The 12,822-nt window shown below is 30.5% G+C and overlaps 1 long non-coding RNA gene and 1 pseudogene across 1 annotated transcript; one reads left to right on the top strand and one right to left on the bottom strand.

The window, feature by feature from the left end:
• LOC107606611 lies at positions 4,049-6,187 on the top strand (annotated as a pseudogene).
• Positions 9,481-11,535, bottom strand: LOC110264468. The gene is made up of 6 exons (XR_002350649.1): positions 11,430-11,535; positions 10,807-10,943; positions 10,432-10,555; positions 10,028-10,295; positions 9,831-9,927; positions 9,481-9,730 (listed from the first exon to the last, which is right to left on the bottom strand). It is a non-coding gene; the product is annotated as an uncharacterized LOC110264468 (long non-coding RNA).

Here is a 12,822-nt window from a genome sequence, read left to right as displayed (position 1 = left end):
TAAGAATCTAATTAAAAAAATTGGTGTAGGAATCCAAATAAAAAGAAAAAATATAGGGCCTAATTAAAAATAAAATTTGGTGCAAAGACTTAATTAAAAAGAAAAAAAAAGTATAGAGACCTAATTAAAAATTTTGCGAAACTATAAGAATCAACAGAATAATTAAATCTAGAATGTAATCTGAAATATAATTTACTAGAAAAATTTTCAATCATGTGCATTGCTGTTAAAGTAGAGGTTGTACAAAAATTTAAAGAACTGACAAAATTGATATGTATTTGTGTGTTGATTAGTTTACAATTTAAAACGTGTTTTATTATAATATTGTTATCACAATAAACTTTAATTTGAATTCTTGAGTTTGATTATTGATATGTTTGTTTTACATGAATTCCAAACTTGATTATAATATGATTAAAGAATGAGTTTGAATTTGGATTTGAATTTTTATTGTCTTAAGCGCGTTTGATTATAACCAAATTTTATAATATGTTTGGAGCGTATTTGATTATTATTAATCTAATTATATCATAAAATTGATAATCAAATACGTCCCAAATCATAAATTAAAATTAATTTATAATAACACCCTCAAAGTTGTAATCAAACTCAAAAATCTGAAATAGTTAAAAAATTATATTATAATCAAATACGCTCAAAATCATAATTCAAAATCTAATTATAATCAAATAAAATTTAAATTAATAATCAAACTCTATAATCCAAAGAAAGTCCAAAATTCAAACTCCTGTCTATATTGCTTTGCCCCTATTTCTATTTTGACTACAACACTAAGAGAGTGGACCACTAAAATTTAAGGGATTCACAACTAAAAATTGAGAGCCATATAATCCAAACAAATAAATTAACAATTTATATTAATCAAGATTGTATCATTACATATCAGCATATATGAAATCCATATGATATGAACATTACACTTAAAAATCTCTAAAACCTAATGCCTTTTGATAAGACGATAGAAAAAGATTCACCTAAATACATATAAATATAAAAGTTCTATACTGCATATTATAGATAATCAGTTCTACACATTTGAGCCAGTTGCTTCTTCCATCTTCATCACCAACTCAAACTATCATATATTCATGAATCTAACACACATAATAGTTAACATTTAACAAGGAGAACATGCAAGGTTGAATATGATTATAATACGAAAATGAACTTTGTTTTTTATTCTTGAGTTTTTAAATAAATCACACTATGAACATGCTTGATTATAATTGGATTTTCAAGATAAGTTAGATCAACTTAACTAGATAAAATTAACTCCAATTTCAAATTAAAAAAAAAAAAAGAATGAAAGCTATTTGGTTTAATATTACATACTCTTCCCTTAAATTACATGCTCTAAGACAAACATGACTCTAAGAAGAATACATTATAATTGGTTGAACTACCAAAATCATACATGTACAATAGAGGATTTATTCGGCAGGCTGGAAGAAAGATCTTCAAGGATTCAATCCAGCAACAAAGTATGTCTTTACACATTTCAACTGATTACAATGTTATTATATCATGTTTTAAAACCTGAGCATAATCAAACAGATTCTAAATCATATCACAAAAATTCAGTTATAATCAAACATGCCAAAAGTAACATCAACTATGTTATAATTAAACATGTTGTAATATCATGTTTTAAATACAAGGCATAATCAAACTCATTCAATACAATAATCAAACAGACTCTAAATTATATCACAAAAATTCAATTATAATCAATTAAAAACAAAATTAGAAAAATGAGACTCCAACTCATATCGCAAACAGATTCCAACTCCTTTTTTCTCTTATGAAAATTAAAAAGAAAAAAATGAAAATGCTGCAATATTCGCAGAAACAGATTTTTAATTCTACTTCAACATCCATCTTTGAGAAAGTAAACTCCATGTGCATTAAAAATTTCAGAGAACTAGAACACACAAAGCTATCAGCTAAGTTGAAATTCTTCGAGTAGAATTCAAAAACCGAAAAAAACAAGATAATGCAAAAAGTAAACTCCACATGCATTGAAATTTTCAGAGAACTAGAACACACAAAGCTATCAGCTAAGTTGAAATTTGTCGAGTAGAATTCAAAAACCAAAAAAAAATCAAAATAACGGTTTTCTAGAGCAGATCCACTTATCTCAGAGAAGAGTAACAAGAAGCTACGATCGAAGTCCAAAAAAAAGTGAAGAAGCGCTCCGTAACGTTATCGAAAAAGGATTCACCGAGGTTGAACAAGCCTTATGGTTGATCATTCAACAAATCAAAAATTGATAACTCAGTAAAGAGGGGGAAGAGGAGATTCATGCGATCGAGAGAGGAAGAAGGAGGATGGATTTTTCGTGCAAGAGAGGGAGAATGAGGGGTTTTGGGCGTGTAATTGAAATTGGAAAGAGGAACGTGCAGTGCGGTTGACCTAAGTGAGAGTGGAGTTTTGATTTTTAATTTTTGAATTTTATATTCGAATACATATTTGTATACGATGGCTGAAAATAATGGCTGAAAAGTAATGAACACGTAGCACAACCGTTTTTATATTGATTGCGTGAATAATTATCTAAAAAAATAGATATAATTGTATAGCTATGTAAAATGTTTTACATTATTAATGCATCAAAATTAAATTCATTATTGAACTAGATGTATATAATTAGATGATTTTTTAATTAGTATATTTAGAAATTAATTATTTTTATTAATATAATAATATAATTAATTATCAATACAAAACCCTTTTATATATAGTACTGATAATATTTAAAAATCTAAAATCAAAATTTTAACTTTATAGAATATTGTTATAGTAGCGGTTTTAGAGGCAATGTTTCTATTTTTTTAAAAATTTATAGACTTTTATATTTAATCATCTTGTATCGATGAAGGATCACTACAGCAAATACGGAGGATAGCGACGGTTAATTGGCGGCTATTTATCAAACCGCCATAAATTGACAAGATAGAGGCGGTTATGATAGCGGTTTGAGCTTCTGCTACGAAAGGAACCAACCCCAACTCCCGCAAGTCATATCAAGAAGAGAGCCAGCGGCCCTATGTGCCCCCATCACTCACTCACTCCAACCCTAGCTTCTCTTCCACCACCAACGCAGCGCCACCATCGATCATCACCCCCAGCGTCTCCGTCAGAACCCCAAAACCACCACCATCATCTTCTTCTTCTTCTTCTTCTTCTTCTTCTTCTTCTTCTTCTTTGCCGAACAACCACCACGAAAACCCTTTCTCTCTTTCTCTTCCCCTGTCTCCTGCCTTCTTTGTCTCACCGCCGGCTACCATCCAGCGCCGCTGCGATCAACTTCTTCCCCTCCTTACAACCTCGCACTATGGCTCTCTGGCTCGCCCTTGCCTCCCTCATTCTCAGTCGCAGAATCAAAACAGAGCCATTCTAGTTCCAGCGAGTTCAGACGCAGCAACGACTGGTCACTGCCACTGCATCCCTCTCTCTTGTGTTCTTGCTCTGTTCTCCGACTTAGGTTCTCAAATCACCTTTTCTTCTCTATTTTAGTTAATTTAGGATTAGTCATATGTTGATTCTAGTGTTAATTTGATTTGGTTAGGATTATTTGCTCCTGTTAATTGAGTTTAGGTTAAAATTAGGATTTTCTGATTAGAATTAGTGTTAGTTTATACATAGTTAAATATGCTGTTAAGAGCTTCTTGAGTTTGAAGTTCAATTTGTTTGGATTAATTGACTGATACTTTGCTGAGCCACTGCGAAATGCTGCTGATTTTTCATGTCATTAGTGCTGAATTTTGAATTGGTGTTACAAAGAATGCTTGTTAGTGCTATTTTGTGTTGTTTATGCTTTTGTATGCCAAGTGTTTGACAATATGCCAAGTATTTTGAACATGTTTTAAAATTCTATGCAGATATGATCTATGATAAGGATACTATGGATGATAATGTTTGATCCATTTAGTGCACCTAACCTAATGAGATATGGCTTGGTTGTAGTATTATTCTGGCTAGAGAAAATTTTATTTCTTGCAATATCATGCCACAGTTAGTCAAGACGTACTTATTGTATATTCATAGACTAATCACTGTGTTAGCATATAATAGAGTGTTTCTCCTACTAAATAAAGAATATTGAGTCACCTATATGGTGGTGGAGTAATAAGGATATACAAGTGAAAAAAATGGGTTATTCTATCTATCACTGTTCCATATAAATAAGTCCCGCCTAAACAACAATTTCTAATTAATGTTTTCCTTATGCATGCATGAAATTGATTGATTTATCTAACATCTTGCAGTGGAATTGGGAAACTATATATACTCATTGGAGCAAGATTCTTGGGTTTTCTTCTATTTGTGAAATTCATTGTAAAGAAATTAAACCTATTAATTTTGGTTGTTTGTTCTTTTAATTCTATAAGTAGGATTGTAATGATCCTTTCATCATTTTCTGTTATGTGGATCAGGGAAAGAATAATAAAAAGTTCTTCTGGGTGCCAACAATTGCCCCATTGATATGTGTTATCTTCTCTACTTTTTTTTTTTGTATTCATAACACGTGCAGATAAGCATGGAGTAGAAATTGTAAGTAAAATAGATAGAACCCTGTGTTATTCATATGATTGGAGTCAGAATCAAGAATGACTATAAATGCCACAGAACTAAATATGTGTCTATTTATATGTGAAGGTTAGAAACATTAAAAAAGGGATCAATCCTTCATTTGTTAAAGAAATATATTTCACTGGTGACTACCTTGGGAAAGGTTTTAGCATTGGTGTCATGGCAGGCATGATAGCACTAACTGTAAGTAATAAATGTTGACATTAATGTATACCTCTCTTGAAAAGTTTATATTCCTCCATATTCCAATCAAACCATTGCATTTCTGCTATCAGGAAGCTGTAGCAATTGGAAGAACATTTGCATCCGTTAAAGACTATCAACTGGATGGAAACAAAGAAATGGTAGCAGTAGGAGCTATGAATATTGTAGGTTCAATGACTTCATATTATGTTGCAACTGGTAAGCTTGAATTCAACTTCATGAAATAACTAAAGTGATAAATATTATGAACGAAAGGAAAGAAAAACTAAGCAATAGCTATCCACTATTTGCTTCTATTAATAAATCAAAATAGGGGAGAAATGAGTCTATCACTCTTCACGGTTGACTTTAAGGACTTTGGAATATAAAAGAGAATAAGGATTATAATCATCTTATGGTATTGTTTTGTGGTTCATCATTGAAGTGCAAGATTCTAATCTATCTTTCTGTTGCTTTCAGGTTCTTTCTCTAGGTCAACAGTGAATTTCATGGCTGGTTGTCAAACTGCAGTATCTAATATTGTGATGTCTGTAGTAAAGTAGTTGTCTTAACCCTGGAATTCATCACTCCCCTTTTCCGTTACACTCCAAATGCCATTCTTTCTTCAATCATCATTTCTGCTGTCATCAACCTTGTGGACTATTAGGCAGCTATTTTGATTTGGAAGATTGATAAATTTGATTTTGTTGCCTGCGTGGGAGCATTCTTTGGTGTTGTTTTTTTGCCACTGTTGAAATAGGACTTCTAATTGTTGTAAGTACTAAATATTAACTAATGTATGCTTAGTTATCTTATGCTTTCAAAATGTGAAGTAGTTTCTACTGGTCAATATTTATGGCAGGTTTCTATATCCTTTGCAAAGATTCTACTAGAAGTTACAAGGCCTAGAACTTGTATTTTGGGGAAGATTCCTAGAACAGCTGTGTATAGAAACATCCATCAATACCCAGAAGCTAGTAAGGTTCCAGGTGTACTTATTGTGAGAGTTGATTCTGCAATATATTTCTCCAACTCCAATTATGTCAAAGAAAGGTAGAAGATGTGTTCCTTCTTTGTTTCAAATTGACATATTCTACATAAACATTGTTTAATATCCCTCTTCTAATCTACAAAAGGATTTGAAAGTAATGTGATCTCACTCTTTCAGGATACTAAGATGATTGATGGATGAAGAAGAACAAGGTAAAGGAGACTACCAAAACAAGAATCCAGTTTTTGATTGTTGAAATGTCACATGAATGTCTCTATTCTCTACCTTAGTTTTTGTTAGTTTTCTATAAGCATTAACTAACTTATAATTTGTGTTCTTTGTGCAGCCGTTACTGACATAGACACCAGTGGCATCCATGCCCTTGAAGAGTTCTTTTAATGAGGATTTTAACTGTGCCTTTTGTATCTTTTTGCTGATATTTTTCATCCTCTAAGCTGTGGATATTCTGAATCATTTACATCTAGGCTGTAAACAAGTACCATATGATATTTGTTAGCAGTGCTGGTAATAGTGGGCCAGCATTGAGCACCGTCTGATATTTGTTAACATTTTGGAATTATTTACGAGTTTAATATTATTTATTTAGTGTTTTTTTATGTTAATATCTCAAGTTTAATAAATATAATGTAAAGAAAATAGGTTATAGTAAAAAAAATGGTATAAACTATTATAGTTAGTCAATTTTTTTTAAACTCGTATATGAAATTGCGGCGGTTTCGAACTGTCGCCATTTTTAAAAAAAAACCCACGTTTCAAAACCATTGTAGATTTCTTTAAAATCCATTGACCAAAGCAAAATTGTCAACCTGATTTGCGGTGGTTGTACCAACGGTTCATTAGAACCGTCGCAAAATCAAATCTCCACCCCCTAATACGCGGCATTTGTGGAAACGCTGATATGTCATTTTGCGGCGATTTTAAACCGCCGCAAATCCATAAATAAACCGCTATAAATTTCCCGTTCTCTTGTAGTGGATGATTATAAAAAATAATAAGTCAAAAAAAGTTCACTAATTTGTTTGAGTAAGTTTTGGAGATTTAAATCTCATTTTGTGTATGTAACAATTTATTGTTAACAATAAATTTTTAAATAAAATTTCGATATATGACGGATTAATTATTGACTTAAAATTCTAAACACATTCAACAGTTTAATTTAAAATTTTGGCATTAACACAATCAATTTCTAAAGATATTTATATAATAACTCATTTAAAATATAATCAACTAAAACACATATTAATCAAAATAAAATATTTTATACAAAGTTCACCAACATCTTAATACAATTATAATAGTCTTTACTACATGAGAGATAACGAAAATACATATTAATTCATTCTTGGATAATTTTACTTTAAATTCATGAAACCAAGACAAAATCTAAAAAGAACAAAATACAATTGAAAACATATTTTCATTTTAACGCATTGAGGTCGGATCAGATTGATGTTGCATGCATATTTTAAATAATTTATCTATATTGAATTAACTATAAAGTTAACCATTAAACAGGAGCATTACAAACAACATATATTCCATTAAAAGTAACACATTCTGTGAAATGAACGTATAAACATTTACTATAATTAATTCCAGTGGCTTTATCTCCAAATTTCATTTTAGCAACTAAGAACGAACCAGCCATGGGAAATAAATAGGAAATGAAAGTAAAACCAATCAACTTATATTAATAACTATGACCGACTCTAACCCAGTAAAAAGAAGGGCAACACACCTCTTATATTCCCAGATTTAATGCTTTCTTCCTTTTCAAAGTGTTAATTCTTTTCAACCTCAAAGTCGCAGGATTGGAAGACATGATTTTAAAGGAAATAAACGACAGCAGTCTACAAAAAGACAAAATTACGCATCACTTTATACATAATCGAGAAGATTGTTGAATCACACACACGCTTGGATTTTTTGATAAGCACAAATAGAAGTAATGACTAACCATCGCATGGATATTGTTCTATATACTTATATACATAACACAAAAAAGTTGAGATATAAATTGATAGGAACAAAAGATAGTATATAAGCACAAATACAAAAGGATAGTAGCAAACTTGCAATAGAAATCAAACATTCGATCAATTACAATACAATCAAATGAGACTATTACATTGGAATTTACTGTAACCATATGATATGTTGAATTAAAACACATGTTCAAAGGCAATTATGGAGCATAACAACAACTAATCATGAACAACACAAAAGAATAAAAGACAACATACGAAAAAAACAAAAGAATTAAGACTAATGAAGCTATTTCCTTCTATTAATATTATAAAATTCATTACACTTGCTTGCTTACATTCACAAAAGTGACATTATAATTCCACACTCTGACTATAACCTATGTCCTTCTAAAATACATGACAATATGTCCAATCTTTAACAGAGTACATTTGAAATTAACACAAACCCTTTCTTATTCAAAAAAGCATAACAATACTTACAACAGACCAACCAAAACATGAAGGGATAAGTTGTGACTCTCCTAATAATTGGACATATCTAAAAAAAGGACACACTTCAAATATAAGTCAGCATAAGAAATATGAAATCTAATTCGGAATTTAAGTCACATAACCCTAATAAAGCTGCTAACTTCAGCTAAATACCTATCCATCCTAATTATCTTCAACCTTGATCATCTTTGATGAAGGACCACCAGTTTCCTCCAAGACTTTCTAAAATCTTATTCAAGATTTTTTTTTACTTTGGAACGCACACCAATGTTGTCCGAATTATCCAGAAGATGAGATAGGAAGTCCTAGACAAATAAAAAAAATAGAAAACAACACAAAACCAATGAATAAAAAGAGAAAATGGAATGCAATAATAAATTGAATAAGAGATTTGATTCAATAGAAAATTCAGACTGTGTGACCTGAGTTTCTTCAACACCTGAGTTGAGTAATGAGCCAACTTCATCACTAAAGACCTTTAAGTCTGAACTTATAACATCACAATAAAATAGAAAAATTAATAAAAGACCTTGTTAGAATTTAAGTAAACAAAAAGAGCAAGAAGTAATTATTTGAAAAGCTATAAATCATGAAGATAGAAACCTTGGAATCACATTTGTCACATGATGCATGCAAACATCACAGAAATAGACCCTAGACTCGGGATAAACTGCCTTTTCACACACACAAGTGCAATACCACCAACAACCCTCTTCAACAATATCAGTGATAATACCCATAATAGCAAAACTCCCATCTTGCATACCATGCACAACAGAACACTACGTGAAGGAAAAAAAATAATCTAATCGAGGAAGAAAAAATTAGTTAAAACCACCTTCAAGTATATTCAAACATACGAATTATGTATAAACATCAGAGGGCAGAATGAAAAAAGTACAAATTTATAAACCTCTTTGTTATCATGTAATTGATCTATTGTGGATCACCTAGTTAAGCGCATAAAGTCATCCTCCAATGAAACAGATTTTCCCTCATTCGCAATGAATAAAGGTTGAGTGCCATTAATCCCTTGTTCTACCATGCTAAGATTTAACAAACACCATTCAGTTTCACATCAACAGAATAAAATAAAAACAAAGAAAGGACTGCAACATAGAGATAATTTGGGAAGGGATAACACAAACCTTTTTCGAAAATCAATAACTTCTGATAAATCAAGATTAAAGTAAATTTTCGTTGCGTTCATAACATTCTGGAGACCAGGTTGACCTATGGGTAATAAAAGAATGTCAACAGATCTAAAGATCAGGATAACATAACCGTACATATAATAAGATAACATTCAGTTACAACACCTCGAAAAGGTTTAATCTTAGCAAGTTGAACAATGACAACCGATTGCTCAACATAACCAGAAGCAAGAAAATCATTTAACTGGTCCACGTACTCTCCAAATAATGCGCATCGCAGCATCATCCTACACATGAAAAAATATAAAACTCAATAGAAGCTTTTTTCAGAATGGAATCCAATACAAATAAATATAGAAACAGAAACAAAGGATGAGAGCAACAAACTTTTGTGAAGAAAGTTCGACAACAACCATCTTAACCGTTTTACCATCCCTGTCATAGTTTTTCTCTTCCCCAACCAATGTCAAAAGACCAATTACATCTACATTGATATGTTAATAGGAGTAAAAAATATGTAAGAAAGAATTTTCAGAAGAAAAGAAACTGAAGAAGAAACTGAAAGACACAAGGCCAAGACTCACCAACTAAATAGTCATGATCCTAACTCATTTGCAATATGTCTTTAAAGGGATATATAGAAAAACAAGACTTGGGTATTATATCATCAGGAATTATTGTCACTGTTGTACGAAACAGAAAAATGAGTTTGAACTCATGCTTTGTAGCTCTATAAGAGCCTTGGTTTGAAACAACAGCAAAATAACTCATCTTATAACAACTGCCTTCAAGAAGATGATCTTTAAACTTGTGTATTAGTTGCTTCCTTATAGTGGCCTGGAGTTTGGTAGACTATGAATAGCCAAAAGAACAAAAACATACAACTCATCAAGAACGAAAACAAAAGCACAACAAAAATAATTGAAAAAGTTAATAAGAAACTGAGTATATGAACACAACAAATTAAAAGGAAAGATCAACCGCTCACATTTTCATCAACCAGAATAAGTTCAATTGAATTTGGAACATCTGAATTACCAAAGCTAAGTACAGTCCAAGCCCTTAGTACCCTGACTTTGATCCTCCAGGCCTCACGTGGAGGAATGATCTTACTGATAGGATCAAAAGGAGGACTCATTGCAAACAATCAAATCTCACAATATCACACTTACGAAAGGCAGAACAAACTCAACAAAGAACAAACAACAGAAAAGAGAGTAGAAAGACAGAGAAGAGATGGGGGTAGAGAATGATGTGCACGATATCGAAGAGGCAATAGCCTTTTATAGGCAAAAACTAAAGAACAACTCAACATTTGAATTCAAAAATTTTGCGATAGTGGAGGGAAATCAACATTGTTTACCGATTGAAATCTTCCTCATATCCAGGGATGATAACATCAACCACTCCACCCTTTCTCTTAAACATCAAATCAACCATCACCTTCATCCCAGTTATCAACCTTACCTTTTATTAGTAGCTCTAGTTTTTAGTTTAGCTCTATAGGAAGAAAGAAGAGCAAAAAGATGGAAAGAACCAATGAAGATAATGTCGTAATCTATCTAAAAGAAGAATATATTATAATATTATATACCAACTAACATAACATGAACAGCATTTCAACTGACATCAAGAAGGAAAAAAAAAGTAAAAATGCATACTACACGTCACAATCTCCTACCTAAACTATGACATCAGTTCTAGATTTAGAAACATCACTATTCATCAAAATTCAATTCAATGAATGACCATAAACCCTAAAATGGGACAAGATTAGTATAATTATACATAAATAATCTAATTTTAGATTTTAGCAAAACATGTATTATCCATAGTTCACACAAACATGGATAAAGACAATTTAATAGTAAGAAGAAGATAGAAATAAACAAATAATCGAATTCTAGACATAACAAAACCTGTATTATGGTTCATTACAAAAACATGAATACAAACAATTAAATAGTAAGAAAAGCATAATCTTACTTTGAATCGATTACCGTAATGAAAGTAAGAAGATGACGGCTGTCACTATGTTGCCATCGGTCTCCATATCCAACAACCACGCCAATTGCTTGCCCTAAGTAACATGTTTTGTATATACATAATAAATTTAAGCTAAATGTTATCCTAAACTTCTAAATCCTTAGATCTCTACATAAAAAAATACACCTATGTAACCCTTTTCATTCCTAATATTTATCCTACCCACTCTTTCTCAATACAACTTTATCTTCTGGTATAAATATTCATTTTTATTACTTCACCTTTATAAGAGATTGGATTGTTTTTATTTTGATTTTTTTAAACCGAATTTGATCTCTTTTTCAAAAACTTGTAACCATACTTTTCTGAAATGAGGGCATCTAACCTTTTCTATCCATATACACAAGCACAAAAACATAAAGTGTGGGCCAAGTATAATGAAAAGTCATACCATTACTATTGACTATACATAAAAGCCTAAAAAAGTTACCACCCCTACTAAAACTTATAAATACAATTGGTAGTGATTGAAACCTAGGACCTACACTACAATTATACAAATAGATACATAATTACATACATAGATATATAACTGAGATGAAACTTGTGCATGTTGTTAAAAATAATTTTACCAAAAATCTAAATTATAGGAAAATTTTATGTCAGCTTGAGCTCTTCCTAGTTTACTAGTTTAAAAGATATACAAATGCAATAGTATAAAAATGTGAATTTACGCATTTTAGTTATATTTAATAATAAAATTCTGAATTTGATATAAAAATAATAATTAAAAGAAGAAAATTAAAAACAAAAAAGTTAATTACAAAAGCTTCATCCGCATCTACCGAAAAACTAATATGATATTGTGAGCCGTCAAAATCAAGCATCAGAGCAAATCAACATGGTTGAACCCATTGGCAAATCTAGAAATTTTATAAGAGGGGACAAATTAAATACAAAATAAATTAAAATATAATATAACAAAAAATCAACAAAATATAATTTATAGTATATAGGTCAAAATTAATAATTATATTATATATAAATTAACATTCAATTACATACTTTAGGATTTTGGTATTTTTAGATTTGTTCTGCGATATTTCATATAACTAAAATTATCAATTTATCATTTGAAATAAATTTTGAAGCATTCTCTTCTTCAACATATACAATTATATAATTTGCTAAAAATTTATCTTTTATCTTGTTTTAAAGTCTTGTTTTAATAATTTTATTGTTTAAAAAGTTTATTAAATTATTACTATTACCATAGAAAGAGTCAAAATAAATTTTTTTATAGTTGTTACTTTTTTACATTAATACAAACCTATATTTTTTAATAACTTTTTTATACGTTTTTTATTTTTTTTAAAAAATATTTTCTAATTGC

The sequence above is a fragment of the Arachis ipaensis genome, chromosome B07, assembly GCF_000816755.2.
Source record: "Arachis ipaensis cultivar K30076 chromosome B07, Araip1.1, whole genome shotgun sequence".
Classification (NCBI taxonomy): Eukaryota; Viridiplantae; Streptophyta; class Magnoliopsida; order Fabales; family Fabaceae; genus Arachis; species Arachis ipaensis.
Note: the sequence above shows the minus strand (reverse complement) of the source record. Positions and strands in the feature narration are given on the sequence as shown.